This window comes from Sarcophilus harrisii, chromosome 1 (genome assembly GCF_902635505.1).
Source record: "Sarcophilus harrisii chromosome 1, mSarHar1.11, whole genome shotgun sequence".
NCBI lineage: Eukaryota > Metazoa > Chordata > Mammalia > Dasyuromorphia > Dasyuridae > Sarcophilus > Sarcophilus harrisii.
The window spans coordinates 672,721,152-672,734,562 of NC_045426.1; positions in this window are offsets into that span (position 1 = coordinate 672,721,152).

The following is a 13,411-nucleotide window of genomic DNA, read 5'->3' on the forward strand; positions in this document are numbered from 1 at the left end:
TGCACGGACCCCGTTTATCAAGATGAGCTCAAAGGGGACGCTTGACAGATAGAAAGGGAGTGAGCAGTAAATTAAGAACGGGGAGCACATCAGGACTGGAGAATTTAGGAATAAACGAGAGGTATAAAATGGGTCATTTTGGTGACGTTAAGTTAGAAAGGAACTACAAATAAAACCAACGTAGTGACCAAAATGAGGGAGAAGATTGAGACAATTTATAGACAGTTTCTCAGATAAAATTCTCATATCTCAAACATCAGACTTATAAGAATATGAGTCATTTCTCTCTTGATAGTCAAACAATGTGGATGTGTTTTGGTTTTTGTTTGGGAGGCACACGTAAGTGTTGTAGGCCAAATTTTACTCCGGGCCCGGTCCTCTTATTAATTGTGCCATCTACTTGTCCCAAAAGGTGGGTTTTCCATGAAGAAAGCAAAGCGATAGATAATCATATGAAAGAAATGCTCTAAATCATAATTGATTAGAGAAATACAGATTCAAACCATTTAGAGATTATGTCATGTCTTAGCAGATTGGCTAAAGGGAAATCGGATGTCGAAGGGGATGTGGAAAATTGGGGCAGGAATTGTGAACTGATCCAAGCATTTTGGAGAACAATCTGGAATTATGCCCCCAAAATTAGAGAACTGTGTTTGACCCAGCAATACCACCCCAAAAAATCAGGGAAAAAGGAAAAGAGCCTGTAATATGTAAAGCAAAAAATTGGAAGTTGAAGGGATGCTTATCAGTGGGGGAATAGCTAAACAATTTGGGGTTATGATTGTAATAGAATATGACTGCTGTAAGAAATGATGAGCTGGTTGATTGCATGAAAGAAATAATAGTCAAATGTGCAGAATCAAGAAAACATTGTATACAGCAATATTATTCAAAGAATTAATTGTGGAAAACATCAGCTACAAAGGACCTATGAAAGAAGATGCAAGAGAAAGAACTTGGTATGGTTTTACACATATAAATGTGTCAAATGGTGTCCTTTACTGTGCCGTGGAGGGGTTAGGGATGAGACAATTCAGAATTTAAAATGTAAACCCCCCCCTCCAAAAAAAAGATTTTTTTTTAAAGCTATTGCTGGCTACTTTACTCTCTATTCTATCTCTGGTTCTAGGATCTGTGTAATTTTTAAGAGGCAAATGATGTTGCTCAATGAACCCTTAAATTGGGTTCTAAACTGAGTCCTCACTGCTGCTTGGCAATCCTTCTACATTTTCCTAATTAGTTATCTATCCCATACTATCCCATTTAACCACATGAATTCTTCCAAACATCTCATCTTTTTAACCTCTCATGCATGGTCCCCCACTTACCTCCATCCTCTCAGCTTTGCCTCATATTTTATTGAAAAATTGAAGCTCGGGGCAGCTAGTTGGTGCAGTGGATAGAGCACCAGTCCTGAAATCAGGAGGACCTGAGTTCAAATTTGGTCTCAGACACTTAACACTTCCTATGTGACCCGCAGCAAGTCACTTAACCCCCAATTACTGCGCCAAAAAAAAAAAAAAAAAAAAAAAAAAAAGAAAGAAAAAAAAATTGAGGCCATTTGCAAGAACTCCCTTCTCATATCATTTAGTTGTCTTATGCTTTCTGCTCCTTCACCCATCTCACACAAAGAAAATGCCCTTCTTGCCGAGACAAACCTCTCTACCTATATCTACTTACACAAGTAATCCTGTTTCCATTCCATTAAATTTTAACAAACTTCCTCTATCTTCATTACCTTACCTTGTATCTTTCCCTCAGTCAGTCATACATTAATGCCTATAATGTGCCAGATCCTCTGCTAATCCGTAGGAATACAAAAAGAGGCAATACCATCCTAGAGCTTATCTCATAAAAGAAACAAATACCCTCTTTTGGCTCCTTCCCCAACTGTATACAAACAAGTCCATCTCTATCCCGCAGAACCCTTCACTGATGCCCCACCCACCTCTGTTTCCTCAATTCCTCCTCACCCTTGTAGACTTCCTTACTTGATCTGGGTTACTGTGGGCTGGTCTCCAGGTTGGGATTCATCCTCTGCTGGTTCTAGTGGTTCTTGTGCTATTGCTTTGCCTCCAGGCAGAATAGCTTTTGCCCTAGGGAGGACACTACCATCTTCCCCACCATTCTGTCACTATTGTCCTGTAGAGGTTACGAACTGAATGTTAAGGTCTAGTGGCAGGTTTGGGGTACAGGGAGTCAAACAGAGTTCCCCTGCAACCCCCTTAGATTCAGCGCAAGGATACGGCGGTATATGAGGTCTAGAACAGGCGCGGATTCCCAATAAAAGCATTTATTAGCCCAGAGAGCTAGATTAATAAAAGAGGTTTATTACTGAGTCTAGAAGTAGGAGATAGGTGAAGGTAGAGATAAAGAGGGCACTGGACAGAGGGTCCAGTGAACAGAGGGTCCTCACATGGCGACCATGTTTGGAATCTCTGCCAAGAGGGGTTCCCAGTGTGGTCCTTTTAAGTCGGAGACTTAGCTCGAGGGGCTTTGGGGTGTAGCCCCAGAGTTGGCTCAGATCCGGGTGGGGCTGGGACAGGTCTGGACCTTCTATTGGAATTCAAAAGGACCAGGATTTGTGAGTCAAAGGGTAATTTACATTAGCTAAGGGGGTTGGGAATCAAAGATTGGAATCTTTCCCGCATCATTCCCACATAGCTCTCGGCCAAATTCCTTGAGAAGGCCCACTATGAGGAATACTTACACCATCCTCTTGGCACTCTTCAATCTATATTCTGAACTCATCATTCCACTGAATATCCTCTCCAAATTTACCAAAGATCTCTTAATCATCCAATCCAATGACCTTTACTCATCCTTTTTAAACTCTGCAGCCTTTGACACTATTGAGCATCTTCTCCTTGATTCTGTGTTTTTCCAGACACTTCATTCTCTGGTTCTCCTCCCTGACCACTTCTCAGTCTCCTTTGCTGCATGATCTTTTGGATCATACCCACTAATCATGAATGTCCCACAAGGCTTTCTTGGAACCTCTTCTCCCTCTGTTTTATTTTGTAATCTCATCAACTCTCAGGGATCCAATTAGAGAATAGTTCTAAAATCTGCCTATCTAGTCTAACCTTTCTGTTAACCTCTAGTCTCACATCTTCAACTACCTATCAACCGACTCTCCAAGTAGATGACCTTTAGATGTCTCAAACACAACATTCCAAAACGGAATTATTTTTTTCCCCAAATCCTCCCCTTTTCCACACTTCCCTATTAGCATTGATAGCATCAAGTTTCAGTTCCTCAGACTAGCAACCTAGATATCCTTGATTCTTCACTACCCCCTCCCCCCAATATCTCATCTATTGGCAAAGCTTTTGCAACATATCTCAAATACCTCTGATACTGCCATCCCCTTCCTCCATCCACTCCCATTTCACACCTGAACTATTGCAATGGTTGCTGGTCAGTCTGCTTGCCACAAATTTCTCCCCACTCCAATCTAGCTTTCAGCCGCAAAAGCAATTTTTCTAAAGTTCAGGTCCCACCATGTCACCCCTCCCACCCCGCCTCTGGCAATCCCCAGCTCAGTAACTCCAGAGGTTCCCTATCACCTGTTTTTGATCTGAGATCAAATACAAAACCCACAGTTGGGTGTTCAAAGACTTCCATTATCTAGCTTCCCCACATACATATTTTCAAGTTTCTTTTTACCTTGCCCCTTCCCAACATATATGTGCTTAGAGACAGTAGCCTCTTTGCTGTTCCTTAAACAAGACACTCCATCTTTTGGCCTCAGGAATTTTTCTGCCTGTTCTCTATACCTGTAATGTTCTCCCTTTACTCTCTTCTACCAGACAATCAATAAATTTCTAAAACTGTCAGATTTCGGGGTTCATCCTTGCAAATGATAATTCTGGTGTTCAGAACTGTCATTTTCTTAGTGGTAACCCTGAATAGACCTGAAAGCTTTCTGAAAACAGAAGCTAAGAAGTCTCTGTGATTTTAAGATTAAGCATGGACAGGACCCAATCAATACACCAGATCAGATCAAACACAATGAATTTAAGTTCCTATCAAACAACTGTCTAGACCTTGACTCCAGGTGTCCAGAAAATTAAGGAGCTGTATTTGGCTTTAGCCCCAGGATATAACTCAGGTGAGGTTAGAATTAGTCCAGGCCACCCTAAGCTGGAAAATAAATAATCTCCTTGGTTTGATTATCCAAGGTCTTGGCAAGCAGCTGCTAAAATAAATAAAAATCTGGTTAAATTTAAATTGGTAGAACTTTTTCTTTCTCTTAATTTCTCTTCCTGTCTTCTCCATTCTTCTGTATACCTGGTCGGTGACTGACCAATATGCCTTGATATCATGGTGAACAATATGATCTGGGCCTCAAAAGTAATGATCATCAGTTCAACCCCATGGCCTAATATGAAGATACCAGAATCGTTTTTATCTAGTCCTGTGTCTAGTCCTGATTAGGTGATTGAAAAGACCTTGGGTTGGATCTAGAAGTGTTACTACTGGGTCTGTATCTCAGAGATCATAAAAGAGGGAAAAGAGCTCATATGTGCAAAAATGTTTGTAGCAGCCCTTTTTGTAGTGGCAAGGAACTGGAAATTGAATACCCATCAATTGGGAATGGCTGAAGAAGTTATGGTATGTGAATGTAATGGAATATTATTGTTCAGTAAGAAACAATCAGTAGGCTGATTTCAGAAAAGCCTGGAAAGACTTACATGAACTGATGCTTAGTGAACTGAGCAGAACCAGGAAAAATTTTACACAGTAATAAGTTATGTGGTGATCAACTTATGATGGACTAGGCTGTTCTCAACAATGTGGTAATTCGAGGCAATTCCAATAAATTTAAGACGGAAAGAGTCATCTGCATCCAGAGAACTATGGAGACTGAATATGGGTCAAAGCATAGTATTTTCATCTTTTTTGGTTTGTTTTTGTTTTTTTTTTTCCTTTTCGATCTTATATTTCTTGCACAACATGATAAATAGAAATATGTTTAAAAGAATTGCACGTATTTAACCTATGTTGGATTACTTGCTATCTTGGAAGGAGGAAAGGGAAAGGAGGGAAGGAAAAAAAAATCTGGAACACAAATTCCTACAAAAATTAATGTTGAAAACTATCTTTACATGTATTTGAAAAAATAAAATACTATTGAAAAAATTTTAAAGACCTTAAGTTAGTTAAGAATACAAGATTTGGTAGGTAGTGAGGTGAACTTTGATTCCACTTTAGAAGTTATCTAGTGCATACAAACTTTGTTTACCTCGGAGAATATAGTGATATTTTGCTATTTGAAGTAAAATCTTTTGGGATTGTAATTTGATGATGTTCTACATTTTGATTTCAGGTATGATTGTCTGGATTATCATTAAGCCAATAGTCCAATGTTCAAGGGAAATGTCATTCACTGCTCAAAAGAAGCATAGAGTCTAAGAACTGCTTTTTGTGCCTGGGAAAATTGAAGAGACAACTTTTTGTAGACAAAATAAGATTCCTTGACTGAATTTCCCCATTGCACTATTTCCTTTTTGAACAAGAAATTTTCCTACCTGGTTAATTCTGAGCAAATTTCTATAATCAGGGCAGGTGAATTGTAAAAGATTTTATTGTTACAATACTAAAACATCTTTGAGTCACCATAATATGATGCAAATATGAAAGATATTACTGTTATAAATCTGAATTTGTGTTCAACTCCATATCCTGAGCAGCTAGGCAAATAAATTCTTACACTTGCTATTCACTTACTAATAGTTATAATATTCACATATAAGATTAAGTCCTTAAAGTATCTCATTCTTATATATCCTCAAAAGAGAGGGATAGACTACACACCTGTCAGATTGGCTAGAATGACAGGGAAAGATTATTCGGAATGTTGGAGCGGATGTGGGAAAACAGGAACACTAATACATTGTTGGTGGAACTGTGACTACACCCAGCCATTCTGGAGAGCAATTTGGAACTATGGTCAAAAAGTTATCAAACTGTGTATACCCTTTGATTCAGCAGTGCTACTACTGGGTTTATATCCCAAAGAGATCTTAAAGAAGGGAAAGGGACCTGTGTGTGCAAGAATGTTTGTGGCAGTCCTCTTTATACTGCCCAGAAACTGGAATCTAAGTAGATGCCCATCAATTGGAGAATGGCTGAATAAATTTTGGTATATGAATATCATGGATTATTATTGTTCGGTAAGAAATGACCAACAGGATGATTTTATAAAGACCTGGAGAGACTTACATGAACTGATGCTGAGTGAAATGAGCAGGACCAGGAGATCATTATATACTTCAACAACAATACTATCTGATGATTGATTCTGATGGACGTGACCCTCTTCAGCAATGAGATGAACCAAATCAGTTCCAATGGAGCAGTAATGAACTGAACCAGCTACGCCCAGGGAAAGAACTCTGGGAGATGACTATGAACCACTACATAGAATTCCCAATCCTCTATTTTTGTCTACCTGCATTTTTGATTTCCTTCACAGGCTAATTGTGCACTATTTCAGAGTCCGATTCTTTTTGTACAGCAAAATAACAGTTTGGACATGTATACGTATTTTGCATTTAATTTATACTTTAACATATTTAACAGGTGTTGGTCATCCTGACATCTGGGGGGAGGGGGAGAGGAGGGTAAGAATTGGAACAAAGGTTTGGCAATTGTCAATGCTATAAAATTACCCATGCATATAACTTGTAAATAAAAACTGTTAATTAAAAAGAGAGAGAGAGAGAGGGATAGGATAAAGATGTAAAAGTTTTAAATTTATTGAAGTAGTAAACTTCACTTTGAGAAACCAACAAGATATGATTGCTTTCCAAATGACATATACAGGCTTTGAGCATGTTTTGGAAATAAGTTCTCAATACAGAATTAAGGATTTTACCTATAAAATTTCATTAATAATTGTAAAGAAATTTTAAAATCATGTCTTTTTTCCAATTTTGATGTGTCTGATATTAAAAAAAAAAAAAACAAAGGCTTATTTTACAATTGAGGGTTCAAGCTAGAGCAAGTAAAATTCTCTGAAGTTTCAGGTAAATTATGAGTTTCTAATTTGATATTACTCTTATAACACTGTTGTTAATAGGATTGACTCTATAAGATTTAAACTGGTTTTAAATACTGGAAAGCCAGATTTACAAAATTTTCTTAAGCCTTTATTCCTAACAGATTTTAGCCACATTATAGGGAATCTGCAAGACTTCGTACTAGACAAGCAAGTCTGCTAGAGGAATCTCTCAGTGATACACTAAGAATGATGCCTATTCCAGAATTTTCAAGGGAAGATGTTTTCAGGGATCAGATGACTAGTTGAGATGTCTAGGACTCAAGTTGAAAAATACTGACTAATTGGAGATTAAATGGGACAGCTAGGTACAGTGAAAAGAGCACAGGCCCTGTAGTCAGGAGGAGCTGAGTTCAAAACTGGCCTCAGACACTTGACACCTACCAGCTGTGTGAGCTTGGGCAATTCACTTAACTCCAATTTGGGGGGTGGTGGGGGTCGGGACACCAAGAGTGGATTACCAGAAACAAGAAGACTTGATATTAATGTTGATGATCAGTGATGAATAGAATCAGCTACACCCAGGGAAAGAACACTGGGAAACGAGTGTGGACTATTTGCATTTTTGTTTTTCTTCCCAGGTTATTTTTACCTTTCTAAATCTGATTTTTCTTGTGAAACAAGAGAACTGTATAAATATGTACACATATATTGTATTTAACATGTTTAACATGTATGAGACTGCTTGCCACCTAGGGGAGGGGATGGAGGGAAGGAACGGAAAAGTTGGAACAGAAGTGTTTGCAAGGATCAATGTTGGAAAATTACCCATGCATATGTTTTATCAATAAAAAGCTATAATTTTAAAAAAGGGAGGAAAAAAAGGAAAAAAAAGATGATCATTATTGGATTACTTTGGCTTTAATGATTCTGAGTATATTTGCCTTCAAAAGGAGTATGCCCAAATTAGTTTTTATTTATTGTTTAGGGATCAGGGTCATGCCTCCTGCGACTTTTCTTCATATTAACCTCACATAATCAAAATTGACTTATGAAATAATAATGTTAACTGTTTGATATACTTACAGCAAAAGTCAAAGGGATTTTTTAGTCCCCTCAAATGATTTAGTTATAGCTAACTGTATAAGGAAGGCTTTTCCTAATCCTAGTTTTGATATGTAAGTTTTCTTTCTCAATCCATTGTGAATCTTCTAAACGAAGTTTAATTTGTAACATGACTTAATTTACCTATAGAGTCTGTTTAATGAGGTGATTTCCTTAAAGCATATATGAGATTATGACTACTCAACTAAATTTGTTCAACTTTTATGACATTGAAGGAATCATGGATTATGATTTTTTTGTGATATATATGGCTACAGTATACCTGCTTCCTGGTATAAACTTCTATCTCTGACTTACACCCCAAGACTTATTCAGATTGATCCCTCTGTGAGACATTGGGACAAGTTTGTCATCAATCTGGTGCCTACTCTTACTTTATGGGATTCTATCAAAGGAGATAATAGTGAAGAGGCTACCATTGAGTTGAGTTTTTATGAACTCCCTCTGAAATCAATCCACAGGCAGCTAAGTGGTACAATAGATAACCTACTTGATCATGAAGATTTAATCTTAATGAAATACCTAATGAAACTCAGTGGCATCAAGACTTTAGTTCAAGTCCAGTTTCAGATACTTATTAGCTGTGTGACCCAGGTCAAGTCACCTAATCCTGATTGCCTCCCCCCCAAAAAGTAATAACCCAACTTTCTGCTTCTGTAGTTATGCTTCTACTAGTATGAGACTATTGAGCTTTAATAAAGTGGAAATTTAATTTTAAGTAAGGAAATTTAACAAATGGGAAATTTTGGGAAATATTTTATCATGTTGTTTGGAAAAGTTACTATTATATTATTTAAATTTAACTTTTTGGGGCAGTTAAGTGGCACAGAGTATAGAGTACCAGCCCTGAAGTCAGGAGGACTTGAGTTCAAATCTGACCTCAGACACTTAACACTTTCTAGCTGTGTGACCCTGGGCAAATTACTTAACCCCAATTGTCTCAGCAAAAATAAATTTAACTTTTTATGACTAGAGATTGTTTGAAACTAGAATGTTACCTTGATCTCAGTAACTCTCCAGGACTGCCAGAAGTAGCTACAAGAGATTTTTTTTTAAAAAAATGTTAATAGCTTTTTATTTACAAGTTATATGCACGGGTAATTTTACAGCATTGACAATTGCCAACCTTTTGTTCCAATTTTTCCCCTCCTTCCGCCCACCCCCTCCCCTAGATGGGAGGATGACCAATACATGTTAAATATATTAAAATATAAATTGAATACAAAATAAGTATACATGTCCAAACCATTATTTTGCTGTACAAAAAGAATCGGACTCTGAAATATTGTATAATTAGCCTGTGAAGGAAATCAAAAAATGCATTCAGGCAAAAATATAGGTATTGGGAATTCTATGTAATGGTTCTTAGTCATCTCTCAGAATTCTTTCACTGGGTGTAGCTGGTTCAATTCATTACTACTCCATTGGAAATGATTTGGTTCATCTCATTGCTGAAGAGGGTCACGTCCATCAGAATCAATCATCATATAATATTGTTGTTGAAGTATATAATGATCTCCTGGTCCTGCTCATTTCACTCAGCATCAGTTCATATAAGTCTCTCCAGGACTTTCTGAAATCATCCTGTTGGTCATTTCTTACAGAACAATAATATTCCATATTTACATACCACAATTTATTAAGCCATTCTCCAATTGATGGGCATCTACTCAGTTTCTAGTTTCTGGCCACTACAAAGAGGGCTGCCACAAACATTCTTGTATATACAGGTCCCTTTCCCTTCTTTAAGATCTCTTTGGGATATAAGCCCAGTAGTGACACTGGTGGGTCAAAGGGTATGCAGTTTGATAACTTTTTGAGTATGGTTCCAAATTGCTCTCCGGAATGGTTGGATATATTCACAATTCTACCAACAATGTATTAGTGTCCCTGTTTTTCCCACATCCCCTCCAACATTCTGCATTATCTTTCCCTGTCATTCTAGCCAGTGTGACAGGTGTGTAGTGGTATCTCAGAGTTGTCTTAATTTGCATTTCTCTGATTAATAATGACTTGGAGCATCTTTTCATATGGCTAGAAATAGTGTCAATTTCTTCGTCTGAGAATTGTCTGTTCATATCCTTTGACTATTTATCAATTGGAGAATGGCTTGATTTCTTACAAATTAGAGTCAATTCTCTATATATTTTGGAAATGAGGCCTTTATCAGAACCTTTGACTGTAAAAATGATTTCCCAGTTTATTGCTTCCCTTCTAATCTTGTCTGCATTGGTTTTGTTTGTACAAAAACTTTTCAATTTGATATAATCAAAATTTTCTATTTTGTGATCAGTAATGATCTCTAATTCTTCTTTGGTCATAAATTCCTTCCTCTTCCACAGGTCTGAGAGGTAAACTATCCTGTGTTCCTCTAATTTATTTATAATCTCATTCTTCATGCCTAGATCATGAACCCATTTGGACCTTATCTTGGTGTACGGTGTTAAGTGTGGGTCAATGCTTAGTTTCTGCCATACTAATTTCCAATTTTCCCAGCAATTTTTGTCAAACAGTGAGTTCTTATCACAAAAACTGGGGTCTTTGGGTTTGTCAAACACTAGAGTATTAAAGTTATTGACTGTTTTGTCCTTTGAACCTAACCTATTCCACTGATCAACTAATCTATTTCTTAGCCAATACCAAATGGTTTTGGTAACTGCTACTTTATAATATAATTTTAGATCTGGTACACCTAGGCCACCTTCATTTGATTTTTTTTCATTAATTCTCTTGAAATTCTTGACCTTTTGTTTTTCCATATGAACTTTGTTGTTATTTTTTCTAGGTCATTAAAATAGTTTTTTGGGAGTCTGATTTACCAATCAGCGCTAAACAAATAGATTAGTTTAGGTAGTATTGTCATTTTTATTATATTTGCTTGCCCTATCCAAGAGCACTTAATATTTTTCCAATTGATTAGATCAGACTTAATTTGTGTGGAAAGTGTTTTGTAATTTTGCTCATAAAGTTTCTGATTTTCCCTTGGCAGATGGATTCCTAAATATTTTATACAATCAGTAGTTACTTTAAGTGGAATTTCTCTTTGTAACTCTGACTGTTGGATTTTGTTAGTGATATATAAGAATGCTGATGAGTTATGTGGGTTTATTTTATAACCAGCAACTTTGCTAAAGTTGTGGATTATTTCTAATAACTTTTTAGTAGAATCTCTGGGGTTCTCTAAGTATACCATCATATCATCAGCAAAGAGTGATAATTTGGTTTCATCATTGTCTATTCTTATTCCTTTAATCTCTTTTTCAATTCTTATTGCCACAGCTAGCATTTCTAATACAATATTGAATAGTAATGGTGATAGTGGGCAACCTTGTTTCACTCCTGATGCTACAAGAGATTTTTATTTTCTCCATTATTGAATATACTTAAAACATTTATATTTTGAATCCACTCAGGCTTTATTTTAGTTCTACCCAAACTTATATTTTGGCTTTAACCAAATTCTATTGAATGTCTATATTTACTGATAACCACTTCAATCTCTCTTACTTTTAAGTTGGTGGGTTTGTGTGGAGATAACCCTTATTTAAATCCTATATACAATATAAACTTTGCAGAATCTAGACAAGATGAAGCCACATCCTTTCTAGCCCACTCACTCTTACCAAATAAATTTCTTTCTAAAACTCTTTCAGATTTTGGAGTTTGTTCTTGTTAATAACAATTTTCATCTGCTGGAATCCAAGTTAAAATATTCCCTTCTACAGGAAGCCTTTTGCAACCCCTCAATTCTAGTACCTTTAAAGCCTCTGTTGATTATTTCCTATTTATCCTTTATATAGTTTGTTTGTATATAGTTATTTACCTTGTCTTCTCCATTAGATTGTAAGCTCCTGAGGGACTGTGTTTTGCCTTTCTTTGTATCCCCGGCATTTAGCACAGTGTAGTTATGTAGCACATAGTAGTTACTTAATAAATGCTTATTGGAGTCATTGAACCTGGGGGCTGCTAAGTTAAAAGCAAGATTTGGTGCAGATGCTAGCAGTGGTTAAAGTGGGTGCCTCCTTCTACCCCATTTCTCTGCCCCTTCCCATCCTTTACCTAGTAGAAATACTTTAATTATGGACCTTGGGAAGGAGAGGGACACTGCCTCGTATCTATGAGGCTGATCAGGACTCATTGACCTGAGGCCATCATTCATCAATAGATGAATGAAAAAAGAAAATTGCACAATGGAAAAGGAAAAATTTTAAAAAGAGATAAAGGAACAGGGTAGGGAGGGAACACAGAAGGAATCCACAGGGATTTACAGCAATATGGAAACTTCAGTATCATTTAGTCCACCCCTTCCTTTACAATTTAAGAAAATGAGGCATAGAGAAGTTATGTCCTGTTGAAGGTTATATAAGTGACAAAACCAGTATTAAAATCAGGTCCTACAACTTTTTATGTTCAGTTCTTTTTCTCAGTGTTCAAGGAGAAGAGAGTAGAATAGTAAGAGAAGGATCTGGAGGCAAGGGCAATGTAAATCTTGTTTTCTTAGGACAAAAGATTATTGCCTGTATTATTTGGTTTCACTTAATAAAGTTTAAAATTACAAGTTTTGTTTCAGAAGATTGGGAGGCTCTATTGTTTCACAAGATTGGCTCATATTTAGTTTGTAGCTCATGAAAACCCCAATATCTGTCCTATGAGCTGTTGTCTAGCCACAACTTCTATATGAGCTTTCCTAAAAGCTAGATAAAAAAGAGAAAACATAGCCTATACTTAGGAATGTGAGCACTCTATCTCAGTTTCAGAAAAAAGTAAAGAAATTGAGCCACAGAGAAAGAGATAGGTCACACCTATTTCTCGACAAATTTGTAGGAGATGGTAGAAAAGCTAGGTTTAGTGGAGCAATTTATAGATGTTATTTGGAATCTAGCCCCTAGAGATGATACACAGAGATCAGCTAATTGAACTCTCATTGTATAACTTTGAAAGCATAAGTGATCAAGGTATATGAACAATTTTCAGATGACAAAATTCATCTATAGTTATATGAAAATTTGTTCCAAATCACTGTTGATTAGAGAAATGCAAATTACAACATCTGAGGTACCACCTCATGCATTTCAGATTGGCTAAGATGACAGAAAAAATAATGATAAATGTTGGAGGGAATGTGGGAAAATTGGGACACTACTGCATTGTTGGTGGAGTTATGAAATGATCCAATTATTCTGGAGAGCAATCTGGAACTGTGCTCAAAGGGCTATAATACTATGCATACTCTTTAACCCAACAGTGTATTTCTGGATCTGTATCCCAAGGAAATCATAA